This window comes from Rhodnius prolixus, unplaced genomic scaffold (genome assembly GCF_049639745.1).
Source record: "Rhodnius prolixus isolate KJV_2025 unplaced genomic scaffold, Rpr scaffold_1, whole genome shotgun sequence".
NCBI classification, from domain to species: Eukaryota; Metazoa; Arthropoda; class Insecta; order Hemiptera; family Reduviidae; genus Rhodnius; species Rhodnius prolixus.
Genome location: NW_027411581.1, coordinates 45,233,632 through 45,250,273, shown reverse-complemented (window position 1 = coordinate 45,250,273; position 16,642 = coordinate 45,233,632). Strand labels below are relative to the sequence as shown.

The following is a 16,642-nucleotide window of genomic DNA, read 5'->3' as shown; positions in this document are numbered from 1 at the left end:
GGAAGCAAAGGTTAGATATCTTCTTAACACTGCATTGCCAATCCGAAGTCAGTTTGACTCCAAAAAATATAGGAATGGTCTCTGTTTCCCCACATCACATAGCGATCCTGAAATGCTCTTAGATAGTCTGAAGTGCTATCTCACCATTTGATAGCCACGAGCTGAAGGCCGTGGAATTCTTAGTTTCTTTTTGCAGATTAGTTTACTTGAATCATAAGAGTCATTTTGACTCCAGATTGGCATTACACGTAAATATATCAGAGTCATTTCGACTTCTAATTGGTAATATAAGAAGATTTTCTGTTATTATCTTGACTCCAGATTATTGCCTAAATGCTTATTTGATAAAGTTACATAATTTTTATAGCAAGTATCAAGGCACAAAAAAAGTCTCTTTCTAGAATTGATTTTCTGCCCGAATTGCAGCAAAAACTTACAGCGAATTAGGTAATTTCCGATCCGTGTCAACAGCATACGGTATAATTGAAAAAAATAGTGAATGTAATTAAAAAATGAAAAAGTTCCTAATCAGAAGACAGTCAATCAGGATTCTAGAAAATACTGAAATTACTGCGATCCTTGGTTGAAATTAATTCCTTCTCCGTGAAATGTTAAAGCCGATTTGTGGACTAAATTCATTTTTTCGTTCTTAATTCCTATTCTTTCTCATCCTTTAATGCAAATTTTATTATTAAAATTGAAATCAATGTAAAAAAATATGATTATACCCTTAAATCCAGATGTGCTGTAGAGAAATGAAACAAAACTAGGCTTCTAGCGCTTTTGGTTGCCTGTTTCCTTTAAATTACTAATATTTGTTCATTTCAATTTATTGGTAATAATAAATAAATAAAGGGAAACCAGAAATTTGAGGATGGTAAAATTGTTTCCTTCATTGTATAATAATTTGGAGGTTACAGTTATTGAATGAGGAGAGACGTACGTGAAGTTGGTATCATTGGCTTCAGGCACTCACTAATAACTGTCCAGCTCGCGTACTTCCAACTGTGGATGTTCTAAGTGAACCCTTTAAGTGAAAGTACTAAGTGAGAGCTCTAAATTTATCCTTCACTTCCTTGTAGTTTCGAATTTCTTTACAATTACACTCTCTTCCCATAAACTGGTTTCATTCTAGTTACCTCATAAGATGTAAGTTCTCCAATAGTAACAAATTAATCCATTAATCCTCTCTGATCTCAAGCCAGCTAGAACTGCCAGAGATTCTCATTGAACCATTTATCTTCACGCTAGAAATCTTTTTACTCTGAAATGCTCTTTTTTTTTTTTTTTTTTGTAGAACTCCTGTCTATGCTGACGTTACAAGCAGTCTCTAGGGAGCCATGCCGTTTTTACTATCTCTTTTTCAGGACACTCACACTATTATCTCTTATAGCAGTTTACCCCCAATTAATTTTTTTGAAATTTTGATTTTTTTTTGCTTGGTAAATGTTACCTGAATACTTCGTGGGTAATTATGTAGTCGAAATATCCATTCTGGTAAAATTGTTCACGAATATTTCATACTTTTTTGTCGGATGCTATTTTACGTAGTATGTTACACAATGATATGAAAGTCCATATTTCTGTATTATTATCTCCTTCATCAAAACTCTTTAGCAGTGCAGAAGATCATAGGTATGTCTTTTATTCATAGGTGTTTAAAAAGTGGGAGGAGCAAAGAAAGAGCGACAAAAGGCATTAATTCTCATTGGCTAACTACTTTCTTCTTTATTCCATTGTGACATCGTAATAGAGTGACCAAAAAATGAAATGGAGGCAGTGACGAGTGCTAGTGATTAAAGTTAGTGAAGAACACAGTGAAAAATACCATTATATTGTAAGATTTTAAATGAAATTCTTCTTATATATAAATATTCAGTAAGTAATGAATAAGATGATTCATTTATCTAAAACTTGTCTACAGGCCACACATGTTAGCTAGTAGATTTAATCGCCTGAACAACCTCTCCGAATCTGGTTCCAAGCTCAGCGTTAAAAACCATGATAAAACACTGCCTTGCGCAGTTTGTTACAGTGCTTTACTAATGTACGAGTATTACTTCGATTGCTCTGGGCCCAAGATCTGTGGCCACTAGAATGGAACAGAATATTATGTAAGAGAATAGTGGGCAACACGCCCAAAGCCTTCATCCCGACAGGGTTCTTTTCTAATAATCTCCGGCTGACCAGCGCTAACCAATGGTTAAGAGCAATACTCAAATCCAACGTTTATGTGCAGGCGCAGAAGCTGCCTTAGTGACGCCTTCACAGAGGTCAGCGTCGTGGGCTTTTCAACGTTCCCATGTGAGGAGGAGTCTCGCTTCTGCCACATTCTTGCAATGGCAAAGTACAAGAAAGGGTGTCTAGTCTTCAATCAAACAAAACCTAGAATAACCACCAATGACCAGACCTCTTCAGGCTCATGTTACTGAGCTCCACAATGTCAAACATACCCACTGACTTTTAGAGCACCTTAACTCTTTGGCTGATTGCCTCGAAATGTGTTGATCGTTTTAAAATCTTTTAAAAATTAAAATCTTATTTTATCTTTGTGACACGAGACAAAAGTTTTACTAGTGGGATCTAATTTGTCTAAACAAACCTGACTTTTTAAACTTTAGAGATATATTATTTAATCAGTAATTAGTTAGAATCTTCAACAACAGACTTAGATGAAATATTTGATAATTTCATTATGGGACAAGATTTTGTATAGTTATTTTGTTTTTTAACCAAAAAGGAGGTGAAAATTATTTCCCTTGTAATATTAATTTCATCTGGGAGAATATAATCAGGGCGTTTTTATTTATAAGTTTGAAAATAGAGTATTTTTGATGCTGAGTAGTTGATGAAGGCTAGAAATTCATCGTGGTTAGAGGATTGTTTTACATCCCGTGATAAATTTTACAATTTAAAAGAAGTGTAATAAACAAAAATCCGTTTTCTATTTTTACTTTGCTAGTTGGACGAAGAAGAATACAGATTCTTTCGCAACATTCTTTGTCCTTCCTCTTAAACTGATTCTACTCAAAGAAATAGAAGAGTGGTATGAATATGGAAAAAAAAATTAAGTTCGTGAAGAAATAAGAGAACCATTAAACATATTGCGCTATTTTGACCAGAATTAATTAAAATAATAAGTTGTAAAGTTCCAAAGCAAAGGGATTATTTTAGCAAAATATTTGTTGAAGAACTTATTTTAAAGCCTGACAATCAGTAAAGTTTGTATAATAATTACTTCGCAGCAGAATGAGAGCCATCCAACATTCTATACAAAGTGACAAAATATCTACATTGTAGAAAAAGTTTATTTGAGCAAAAATAATGCATTCATACATTTATACAGACTGTACAGGCCGCTCATTTTTATGTCTATAGAAGTTGTTGTGAGTTTGTATGAATACAGAGTCCATTCGGCGAAAGAAAAGAAGCGCGGAGGAAGGGCGGGAGTGACAGCTCGGTGAAGACTCCATTTGTACTCTTCCTTCCTCAGATAGGCCGTCTCGCTCTCTCTCGTCATATCTTCTGTCTCGCAGTTATTACTTTTTTTTTTGTTTTGCTATTTTAGCACCAACTCTTCTTACAGAGGGTCACATATTACTTTCCACTCCATGACACCATGTTCAAAATGGAGAAATAACGTGACCAACGAATATTTCACACTTTCTTTGTTTTCTTCTGCTAGCCCCATCTAATAAAATAAATAAATCTAAATACACTGCCTACAGCTTCTTCATTTTTTTGGTTAAATATCGATCGTAAAGAACAGAGCAATATGTTTGAAATTTGGTTATAATATAATCCATGCAATCTAACTATATCTTGTAGAAACTATATGCCACGTTTACTCTCCGGCGGGGCTCCTGTCCACCTGTTCTCTTCAACAGCAATCCACTTCCTTGTGCAGATCTGGTGCGCTACCTTGGGCTCTACATAGACAAACGACTCACGTGGAACCCACACACTACACTTAAAAGACAAGCAATGACAAAACGTGCGAAACTTCTTTACAGATTACTTGGACGACGCTCTAAATTGCCCATTGAACTCAAACGCTTGATATACAGTACTATCCTCAAACCTATGTGGACTTACGGACTAGAGCTGTGGGGTTCAGCCAAACCTACAAACATACGGACTGTACAAACATTTCAATCAAAACTCCTCCGACAGATAGCTGACGCTCCTTTCTAAGTGACTAACCTCACTCTTCACAACGGCCTCAACATTCCCTTCATAGACCAACTCGCCAAGACTAAATACCAAAAATTCCACACTACTCTCTCGACTAGCTCTAATCCTCTTGTACTGTCTCTCGCTTCCTCTGACATCCCTAATACTCCTCGCCGACTGAATCGCTAATGGCCCCGCGACTTCCTTGTAGGCTGAAGACCTAAATTATTACTCTCCTCTCTCCTCCTCGTATCTGCTCCTCACATTCTCCTCTCTCCTATAAAGAGTGCTACCGCTGGGTAGTTTCTCTCCTCCTGTTCTCCTCCCGCTCCAGTTCACCATATTCAATCTTCATATTTACTTATTGTATACTGTACAGATTGTAAATAACAAAACAAATTAAAAAAAAATACTGTACATATAACATGCAATCAATCAAACATACTGCATTCTTAATATTCACTTGAGCAAATGATTAGAGCTAAGTAATTGTTGAGCAAAACGATGGATGCTAATCACGGATAACAATTTAAATTTATTTATAAAATGCGCCTCATTCGGTACACAGCAACCTAGAAGATCTGTTGCCCCCTCACGACTTATGCGAGGCGAATCCCCTAACAATCTTTAGCACCTTTAGTAATAGAAATCCCAGGATTCTGTTGAGTACTTGGTCGGGTAATTTCTTTTCTAGCATTTTGTAGCTCCTAGGTGCCTAGACCGCATTAGCATAAATCTTTGCCTTCTCTATCGCGGGAGTGACGTAAGTCTCCTTGGACCGCAGTTCTCTTTCTTATGTCAACACTTCTTTCCTTTTTTTTTCATTTCCACTTCTCTAACACTTTTCTTCAAAGTGCACTGTTCAATTCATGCAGTGGCTAAGCCACCTTTATTTATATCTTCTTGTTAGTTGTTAAAGAAGTGATTACACCAATTGGAAGGTGTTTGAATGTTTTGCGAAGGGCCAGATTCCAAATTGGTATCCATTAACGGCCATTTTCTTACTTTACTCTTTGAAGTAATTAAAACATTAAATACAAAAAGTATACATATCTCACTTTTAAATCTTATCCTTTACTCATCAATGAACACTCAGCTCTATATTACAGAATTACGATGTACCGATCTCCCATTATTAGAGAACATTCTGCAAAATGTCAGGTAATTTATCAATACTAGCAACCATCTTCAAAAATTCACTAGCTAACTGAAAATTCGTGAAGGGAATGGCTAGAAATTTAAAAATGGACACAAACCGAAGACGGAACCCTGGTGGTGAAATTGAATATTCCAATTTAGTTTCTATATTGTGCTTAAGTTTTATTTTTTTTTAAAAAGCTGAAACGAAAAAGCTGATCCTAAAATGTTACATTACGAGAAGTTATTAATGTGATGAATGAACGAAGCAAGTTATAAATGTGTGTTTCAATGAGTGTTATATAGAAGTCTCTACACAATATTGCTGGAGAAATGATTATTTCTAGCTACGGATGTAATATACAACGTGAAGAAAAGTACCTTATATCACAAGTTAACCGTGGTAATTATTTTAATGGAAACATCCATCTTCACATAAATGACTAAACTTATTGGAAGTAATGTGGCTAATTAAGTTCAAAGACACCAGAGTCTTGGTGTTTTTTTGGGGGGTAAATTACACATTTATTTACAAAACCACATTCACCTTTTACAAACACCAACTGAAAAATTACTATGTTACAACGTAATTTGCAAATGTTAACAGCCAAAGTCTTGGTCAATTCAAGGAATTGTACAACCCATTAGTGCAAGAAACAACTAGCTTTTACTGAATGGTTAGGATTATTTTTAGTTTAAAAAAACTGTTAGCCACTTAGTATTAATCAACAAAGTGAGTTCATTAACTTTAATACTATTAGTGATTCCCTACGCCTGCTCCGCCTGGAGCCTGACTTGTAGTAGCAACATCAAGAAACTCGCAACACAAATTTCTTAGACTCGCGACAGACTCTCGACGTAGCATTAAAACTGACTCACTCCTCGAGACTGCGTCCATTATCCCCCGGTACACTCTTACATCCAAAATGTAGTCTGCTCAAACTCCTTTCCATCCTAGACTGTCATTCTAATCCACTCTGTCGCGACATAGCCTCCTACAGATCCTTCTATTCCCTACAGGCACAATAGAATTAAACACATACTTCTCTAACATTCTACACTAGCTGCAGGTTTTTCCTGCCTTTTTCCCTGCATTCTTATCCTTCATCTTAACCTTTCTACTAGCACTTATTATGAAGGTTAAAATGTTTTGTACATTTACACTTCGTTTATTTATTTTTTTGTACATATTTATATTATAATAATGGTTAATTCTATTCTATTAGTAATTGCGGAGAGATACTAATGAATGCTCGAAGTGCTTCCGATATTTAATTCAAAATGGGACATCGTTACCAAAAAAGTTCGCTATTAAAATAATCTCGCGGATAAATTTTTAACTGTTGAGTTGTCAATAAATAATTATTTGTATTTGATTATGGGATTTAAGAACAACAAATCTTATTAAACAATAGACTTTCTGCTTAAAGTTGAGAATGAAATTATTTTTTGGCCTTCTATATTGGATCTAAAATAATGAATAAATACATAATTTTGAATAAATATAGTGTAATATCCACAATAATATTTTTGTCTTCTTCTGCTTGTTATTTCAGGCCAACACTTGGTATGTAAGCTTGGTGAATACATTTTCACGTTTCACTTCAATTCAAAACATTACTTTTCTTTATATTTAGTCCATATTTTTATTTCATACTTCGAAGTCTGTCATTAAGTTGGTAAATCTTGTGACTTAAGACCCAACAAAAAAATAATTATACTTCTAAAAGTCTACATTTATTTAAACAATGTATGGTTTGGTAATATTTTCAATAACAGAAATTTGTGAATTCCGAATCAGACTTGAAAGTGCTGAACCTTCTATTTAGTAATTCTTTTTTAAGAAGAGAATAATTTACTATCAAAAATAGAGGAGATGTTCATTAGCAGAGATTCTTTGTTTAAATAAGGAGAATTAATCATTACTTCAGTGATTAGTAAGTGCAAAATCATCATCCTAAAGCCAATCTCTTTCTTAATAAAACATTTATTTTACGGCCAATTAGACCATTTCTATTATTTATTCTCTTATATTTATAGAACGTGGAATGTCGATCAAAATTAGTGATCTTGTAATATCTGCGTGTAGGGTAAGAGTTGCTCGAAACGGTTAATCGCAAGTAACTAAAATCTTGTATTAAAGATTGCTCAGATTGTCCGAAATTTGCCAAACATTTCGCTCAGTTTTGTCTTAAAAGTTTCAGATTACAGAAATTTTTGAAATTCACTAACAATTTTCTGAGAATTATTCTTTCCACGATGGTCTGTGGTCTTAAAGTAAATATTCTAAACTGAATTTCTTTGTATAGTTTAAGGTTAACGATGCATTATGCAGATTGATAATCGCCAATTTCTAGTTTGATGTAGCTAATATTACAGGAAGTGATAAGAGTTTTACATGTCCATCTCAAAGTTTATTCTGAAGAACCTTAGTTGTTCTAATTTTAATCTTGGTTAAGTTCTTTTGCTTAAAAAGAAGGAGATTTTGATACAGTAAATATATAAATCTGGAGGTATTGTTCTTAATAGTTGTGAAAAAAAAACATAAATTTCTTTGCTTCTAGGCCAGAGGTCGGCAACCCGCGGCTCGCGAGCCGCATGCGGCTCTTTCATCCAAATTTTGTGGCTCTTCTGCCTGTCCAAAATAAATTGTATATTTCAATTTTATTGAAACAAATGCAAATTTCATTTATTAAAGTAAAGATATTTTTTCAAAAAGAATTTTAAATGTGATAGGTTTGAAATTGAATAGAATTATATTAAAATACAGTACGTAATATATAGGACTGCCGCCATTTTCATTCAAATACAGGTTTAGTTATTATTTATTTGTTTATATACTTTGTAATATGTGAAAATAAATACATAAAACATTTAAATGTTATTGAATATCATCAAATAATTGAATATATCAAATTATAATTTTTGAATACAAATGATCTACAGAGTTGTTTACACTATCATCCTTGCGGCTTTTGGTAAGATTTACTAAAATTATTTAAGGAGAAATGGCTCTCTACTTGAAATAGGTTGCCGACCCCTGTTATAGGCCATTATAGTTGGAATACAAGTTGTTTACCTTCTAAGTAATGTCTGGTAATTCCAGATCAGGGCAAAACTCATCAGTAAAATGTATCCGATTGTTAGGTGCCGTGGACGGAGGCGGATAAATCTGTAAATACTGTAAATTTGTATTATTGTTAAGTATTACATGATATTGAAAGTCAGGAATGGAAATCGTTATTACCTATATCGCAACAATTGCATCTCAATTGAAATAATTTATAATGATAATAATATTAAAGGATTTGTTTATAATAATATGATTTATTGCGATGTAATTCTGCTTTATAGTATAATATAATTATTCAACGAGGAGAATAGCTTTCAGTGGTAGCTCTCTGCACAGGAGATTTAATAATTTTAACTCAGACGGATTCACTCGAGCAAACCACGGTGTCATTTGGCGCTTAACGACAGTGAGGAATGGAAAGAGGCGGAGCGGTAAGGGATTACGATGTGCAGATGAGATGTTGTGGTATTTCTTTTTAAGTCTCATTGAATGGAATGTTGAAGTTATTATATATATGATTCTTTTCTCTTTATGTTGATAAAAGGGAGCATTGAGTTCGTGCGAAGGTTTGGGTTCTAAAATAGGATTGTTTGGCAGATCTGCAAAGTTCAATCGGTTTAAGTGAAGTGTTGTATAAGAGAAGTGATGGTCTTGATATGTTGTCCCAACTGTCTTTTGAGCTGTCACTATCTACGTGACAATGACAGCTTTTCACAGACTGCCTTGAAAATATAATCGGAAATTTGATTCTTGAAACCAATATACTACCTAAAACCTCTCTACCGTCTGCATTCAGGTATTTTGTATGAAGAGAGAAGTCACTCCTAGTCTCCAAATTTCTCCAAACACTGGGAGCTACAGTGAAGGAATGCAGACGATTTGCGCTGGAACAAAATGTACCATCAAAGAAGTACAACATCAATGGGAACCAGCGATCACACCTAGTCAACGCAGTCACAATGTTGCAGATCTACTACTTCATGGCAGTCTATGTGTACAGGAATTGAAGGGCTTCCTATTAAAATTATTACATCTCGATGGACCATCAAGACACTTGTTTACCATTTTTGCTAATTTCAAATCATGAGATTCTTAAGATCAGCACAACCAATCTTCAATTGGCCAAGCAGAGAAGTTCGTACAGACAGTGAAGAAGTATTCACTAGCAATGGCCGATGAAGATGTGGGATGCAGTTCTTAAAGTTCAGTGATTGTTAATGCAATACAGAAAACCTATGGCTGGGCGGAGATGGTTCGACAGGAACATTAGAACGAGATTGGACTTCCTCATTTCCCTTATTCCTCAGGTAACCTCATTCGAGAATATATCTCTCTCTACACATACAAGAACATTGGAGAGAGAATTAAACTCAGGAACTTCCAAGAACCTAAAATAAAGTGTTGTTTCAGGAGAGTTATCTGCAAAGAAGGGAGTGTGACTAAAGTGCAATGGGGAGGAATGGCAATTGCATGGCAACCAAAGATTTGAAGGGTTGTTTTATAGCATGATTGTTGTTAAATTCATTAAGACTGGTATGTTTCAAAAAACAGTCGGGCATTAATGAAATATATAATTCTTTGAACTTATTATTGTTTCAAATATACCTATTACAGATTGAGCGTCACACTTCTGTTTATTTTACTTCTAAATATTGGAGAACATCTTCTTAAACGTCGATCCGCGTTATTCTTTTAATCTACAGAAACTGGAACACTGATGGAAAGACAGATCTATTACAGAAATGCCAAGCAAATATGTTTCGTACAGAGACTAGACCAAGTCTATTTGTTGGGCTGACGTGTGTTATGTACCACCTGTCAAGAGACCTGGAAGACTCAGACTGCTTTTTGATTCATATTTTATAAAAGCTTTGTATTCATCAACTGTACTCAGGCTCCCAAGTGGCACAGACTCTTCTTTTTTGCCCAAACTTCTGTTTCTGTCCACTGAAAAAGTCTGTTACATGTCACTAAAAATTATTTTTATTTAACATTTTATATGTTTTGGTTTTTAGGCAGACACGAAGTAAGATGTCAATTTGACTCTGTGTACTAGTAAATTTGAATATTAAAAGTCAGTTTTTGTGTTTGAATTTATTTTCTCTCCCTTTAAGGTCTTATCTCTCATTTCTTTGAAAGCTAACCGAGACATTCATCCGCGATTGGATGTGCGAAAGTTCTCATTCAAGCGAACGTTAGTCTTAGCTGGGCGCCGACTTTGACAATAAGTTTGACTTTTTGTTTCCTAAGATAACAAATCGCAAAACCTTATCCGAGTATAAAGTAAGCAGTTTTCTTGATTTTAATCAGGCAAAGCATGTCTGGCCTGTATCGCAAGTTTATTCAACTTCAGAAATTGGTTTATCTAATCTATGAAAAGATTTTGACCTTCTATTGGTGAAATTTCGGTCACAACTTATGCTGACCGATTGACAAATTCACAGATCCGGATCTGCATGAGGAGTACAATTTCTTCACGTACCTGATGTATCTCAGTGATCAATGAAAAATGAACGAAACTGGTTGGATTTAAATATGAAGAAGTAGCATTATAGTCAAAACAACGACCTGTAACTTCTTTTTCGATTGCTTAATATTGATGTCCTGGTTGATACAACTTCTCTTTCAAATTTGTTTCATTTATTTAAAACCTTCGGTTGAGAAGTAGCTATTAAAATTGTATCTTCAACTTGAACAGTTTTAGTTAATTTATCAGTAATAAGTTAAAAGCCACTTTGGCTAAAACCTCGCATGTTTCCAATACATTTTAGATTATAATTAATATTTTTGTGGTCCTTAAAAATATGCAGCTATGAAATATATGTGTAAATGTCCGGTAGAGCGCTCCACGATCCCGACCATGAACGCGAGTGCAGGTTATAAGACTGTAAAGATTCTTATTTTTTTACTACAAAACGTGCCGAGTCTGCTGATAGGGGGGTGTTTCTCGCCTGGGTGGGAGCCGAAGTCTGCTGCGGTTGCGGCTGGGCCGCCACCGCTACAGGAGGAATATCACAAGAGTTATCAGCGGACATTTCATCCGCCGAAGGCCTTCGGGCGACCCTCCGTCGCCTCTTGGTACCACCTGGGGATACGGAGCCTTCTCGCAGTGGTGCATTACCAACTAGAGGAGATTCAGTGGCTACATCGGACACACCTGTTTTACGACCAGGTCCTTTCTTAGCGGGTGGCTCGCCAACATGAACCTTTACAGTCTTATAACCTGCACTCGCGTTCATGGTCGGGATCGTGGAGCGCTCTACCGGACATTTACATATGTAAAATAGCGTTTGATATAATTAAAAGAGATACTATTGCTTTCTTTCAAGATCAGATTCCCTATCAATAATTGAGTTTTATTCATAAAACTAGTTAGTAAAAGATAGTATTGGTAGAACAGCTTCTATCACTAAAAGAAATAGTTACGGCGTGAGACAAGAACAATCTGGAAGTAGAGGGAATTATTTGCTGACATTCCCACACCTCTCACAGAAAATAGACATTAAAGCAGAAGGAACATCAATAATCATTAGGAATTACCGATTCAGAGCGACAGCAGTTCATCAACACAACCATCAATTTGTTTGTACCTTCCACTTGAACAATCACATCACGCCTGCCTCTCTTGTTTCACCATCATTAATTCATATTTAATCATGCTAAGAAATAATTTAAGCTAACTCTGCAGTTAAATTTATGTATTAGACTGTATTCTGGAGTTGGTACTTGTAAGTGTTTATTATTTATCCTATTCGTACCCATCAACACTTCGCTTTTCTTTTATCATCTCTTCATTTCCCTGCTATCTTCTGGTAGTATTCTTCTGATTATAGATATAATATTTGCGTGTTTTATAAGCTGGTTATTGAGTTATTGAGTCTACTCCCAAATAAAATCAAGGTTTACTAAATGGGTTTAATTTCAGAAATGTTACAAAATATAAATGTAAATTCCACAGAATTTGAGCGCAAAGAAAAATATCCTTTAATAAAAATTAACAAAAAATGAGATTTGTTCTAATTGTGAATAGTACGCTGGAATTTACTTGGCAGACACGGTGGAAAGTAGGTGTCCAATGTTGATGGCAGAGTGTTGTGTAAACTGTGCTCGTGAGAAAGAGCTAATTTACACAAATCTGCCCTTCTTATCTTGTTCTACCAGCAGTAATACCTGCAATGTTTACGAATTGGAAATACCAGATAAAACGTTGGAAAAAATATTTACTCTATTACTTCTCTTACACTGCTATAGTGAGAGAGGGTTGTAAGCTTGGAGATTTTCGTTTTTCGTGTTTTATTTATTTATCTTAATCTTTCTGCTAAGAAAGTTAGTTACAAAAAAAAAGCTCAAATTTTTGGACCTTCCTGTATAACAATGTTTGTGGTTTCTTGCATAAGGGAATGATATCCTTAGGAATTAGTGTGAAAGAGAAACTGTATGAGAGGACATTTTAAAAGTAAACTGAAGAGGAATTCAGCAAAGAGCTTAAACCTGAGTTCAGCATGGTTAACGTTATCCTATTCTTAGGCAATCCCAACATATTGCGCTGGTCCATTCACTGGTGTGAGATGAAAGATACAAAATTATAAGCACACATTTTAGAAAACTAGACCAACTGCTTTGGCATTTCTCCGTCTGAATGGTATTAGAATTGCGTAAGAGTAACACGTGGATGGAATCTAAACCCTCTTGCTAGATACACCCAGAGAAGCTGAAGAGGAAGGAGTTTATCTGCAGTGCTATTCTTTAACTTGAAGCACAAGTCTGTCCAGAATAGACAGCAATCTCCAGTCTGTGAAAAAATAAAATCGGCAGCAAGTTTAGGTAGGTTTTCTAAAGCACCTGCAAATTCTACGGGTCATTGAAGAAATATCTAATGCATGTCTTGACTAGCTGCGATGCTATTATATCCAAGAAAGTTGCCAAATGATGGAGAAGGAGGATATACCTTACTTAGTAGCTCTCAGATTCTGTGATTTCTCAGATATCTTGACTGGAGGGAGTGTTCTGTAGGTCTTCTGACACTTTTAAGGGTAGTCGACAGAACTTGAAAGGTTGCAGAAAAAAAAGAAATGATTTTACAAATTAATATCAGTCAATCTTTTAGTTCACAAACCTGCTGGATTAAGAAGAGGAGTTAGACATGAGAAATCTATTTTATGAAACCATTTTGAGGTTATTACTTCATTGATTGCGCTTTTACTACCTAATAATTTGTTAGTAATCATTTTTAATTTAATATTAAATCAAAGATTTTTGTGTAAATACTGTAGAATAAATAACGTACGTATTTATACATTTTTTTTTATAAGTTCAGTAGTAGATGAACCATGTTTGAATATAAATAGTGTAACAAAAAGGGTTGCACAGGTTGATCGGAAAGAGTGGTCTTTGATAGGAAACACTGGGCGAAGGTATGAGGATGGATAGTGAGATAAGGGTGGCAGTACAAGCTAGAACCTGGATAAGTGGCCGGTGGTCACGATATGGAGGTTAGACTTAGTGGAGGCCATAGCACGCAACAAGTAGCCCGTTTCTGGACTTTCCATGCATAACAGGTCGGGAGTGCGGGCCCAGCAAAAACAATGGCTTTCCACAGATCTGCGACCTACTCAGCCCCCGCAGGTCTCACATAGCACATAGTGTGCCGCACTTAAACTTCTGTCACTTATCATTCATAACCCCTTAGTTTTATACTGTGGTACATTCACCTTGCCAAGTACCGAGGATCCTCTTCCCCATACTTCTTTGCCTTCTATATTTCTCGTTCCTATATATATATATATACGAGTATATATGCAACAAAAATTTTTACATTTTTGCATTCTTCTATCTTTACTCAATATATCCCATCCAAATAAGTGTAATATTTTGTATTTCTTTCTTATTTATTATCATTTATCACGCAAGCTACATCCCATTATCTTGTATTACCTTATTTATTGTTATACTCTGAAGTAGTAGTTATTCTTAGATTGATATTGATGCACATTCAATTAAATCGAAATTATTCACTCAGAAATCATAATTTTCTGTAGAAAGAATTTTCTAATTTAAAAAAAAAGCACCATTTTGTTGCATTAAGTTTGAAATAGGTAAAACAAATAATTCAAAAAATGAATATTTCTCTAAATATGAACGTTTGATAAAAGTAAGTTGATTAACAATTTGATTGAATCTGCAATAATCATCAAACTTTGTTTCCTCAGCGGTTACACCAAAATGCTACTTCTTTACTATAATCTACCAAAAAAAAAAAGAGTTAAAATTAATCTACAGTGCATGGTCTGTTCCCAGTTAGGCCATTAGGTTATTAGCGGCATAATTTAAAAATATTATTCTGTGTGCGCTTTTTTTATACTGTGGCTAATGTTTCCATTCTCCTTCATTGCCAAACGTGGGTTAGCTGCTTCCTTAGCTAGATAATCCTTACAGTCTTAGGCTAGGATTGGATTAATATCTTTTAACAATAATTTTAAACTTAATCACATCATTGATCCGGTAGATATTTGAACGATAATTACTTCCACATTCTTAAATTTATTTTTCGTTTTGCGTTGAAAGAATTCTTACTAATGTACGGTAGTTGTTGAAAGGATTAGTGGTTGAAACTGTTATATCGTGTCAAACGATTAACTACCTAGGCCATTAAATCTTCAAATCATTTAAATAGGGTATAATACAGTAAGAGAGTTTGCAGAGCCGAGCAAATTGGTAACTCCCGGTGTTAACGCCTCCACTCAAGCCCATCTAATTTCCCTTTTGGTCTTTATTTAATTACTTGACAATTTGTTTAACGCCAAAACCTCCATTACAAGGCCATTTCTGTTTGCTTAACTAGCCATTTTGTTGCTAAGTATTTTTTTTTGGCGCATCAACAGCTGAGGTCATTAGCGCCCGGAGCTTTTTCCAGTGCACTGCCGGCCTCCGGACAGTGTTCTCTCGTTACAGACAACACTGTCCATCACCGGACAGTGAGCTGTAAGAAGCTCCTAGGAAGAGAAAATCTAAGGGTCAGCTGCTGGATTCGAACCCTCGACCTCCGCGTGGGAGTCCAGTATGCTAACCTCATAGCTAATCCCTTCCCTAGTATTTTTACTTATTTTTTAAACTATTACCTATTACTAAATTTTCTTTGAATTTAGTTACTCTCTTCTCTACCTTCTTAAATGAAGAATTTCATTATTAATTTTAAGTTATCAACTGGGGACTCGCGATAAGTTTTAAGAAAGTAATTTCACCATTTACTTTTAATATTTGATTTTATCTTTATCAATCATTTATTGCGATGAAAATCTATTATGGAATCGTATTAATTAATGATTCGGAATCTGCAAGAAGTTAACTATTTTTAGGTAAAAGATAAATGTTAACATTACCTTTAATGAATTTTTACTTAATTGCGGTCGAGCAGATTTTCGCTAGAACTACATATTTATTGACTTCTTCTTAAAAACAAAATGTAGGTTTTACAAGTTGATCTGCTTAGATTGTAAGTGGTCAGCGTAACTCAAAAATAGAAAATCGCAGAAAGTACATGTTCATTTAGCAGCCATCATGAGACGCGTCAATCAAATTTAGACTTTTAAAATTTATTGGGACGTTCTCAAAAATTAGCTGTTTTCAAGAAACCGCACATCAACCGGAAATCTGTATGACTGCGAGCCTCAGCATGGACTTCCTGTCTCAGGATTTCATCCAGAAATACTGTTTACTGTAAAAATTTTCTTTGTCGTAGCACATGTCAGTTGGATAAGTTTAGAGATATTGTCAAATAATCCATTACTTTGGTGCTCTGTTGGGATGCAGTTCACTGGAGCTTTTTTTTACATTTTACCTAATGTAGAATGTTTAGATGGCCACTTTAAGTGCAGAACTAATACTGCACTTCTACTTGAAGTTGTATTTTTGATTGGTTATACACTAAAGCTTCCAAAAAGACATTTTATAAATAAAATATAATCTCATTTAATTAATTTTTCATGTATTGTTCAACAATATATATGCAGTGGTCAAAAAAAGTATTCATACACTAAGTTTTTTTACTTTATCTACAGATCTTTTGATTCTAAAATGACTATTTCTTCAGCACTGAAATCGAAGATAGTAACATTGAATTTAATGCTCTCATTTTCTTTTATAAACATAAAGTATTAATTAAAAGTAGTGTATGAATACTTTTTTTGACCACTGTATACATTGTTGAACAATACATGAAAAAATAATTAAATGAGATTATATTTTATTTATAAAAATAGT

At 34.7% G+C, this 16,642-nt stretch overlaps 1 protein-coding gene and 1 long non-coding RNA gene across 4 annotated transcripts in view; one reads left to right on the top strand and one right to left on the bottom strand.

Moving 5' to 3' along the window:
- Positions 1-16,642, top strand: part of LOC141460566 (uncharacterized) — a 519,534-nt gene that overhangs the window by 368,286 nt on the left and 134,606 nt on the right. The gene's annotated exons all lie outside the window — the stretch shown is intronic.
- Positions 6,755-16,623, bottom strand: LOC141460597 (uncharacterized). Its single transcript, XR_012462204.1, has 3 exons — positions 15,763-16,623; positions 8,390-8,482; positions 6,755-7,002 (listed from the first exon to the last, which is right to left on the bottom strand). It is a non-coding gene; the product is annotated as an uncharacterized lncRNA (long non-coding RNA).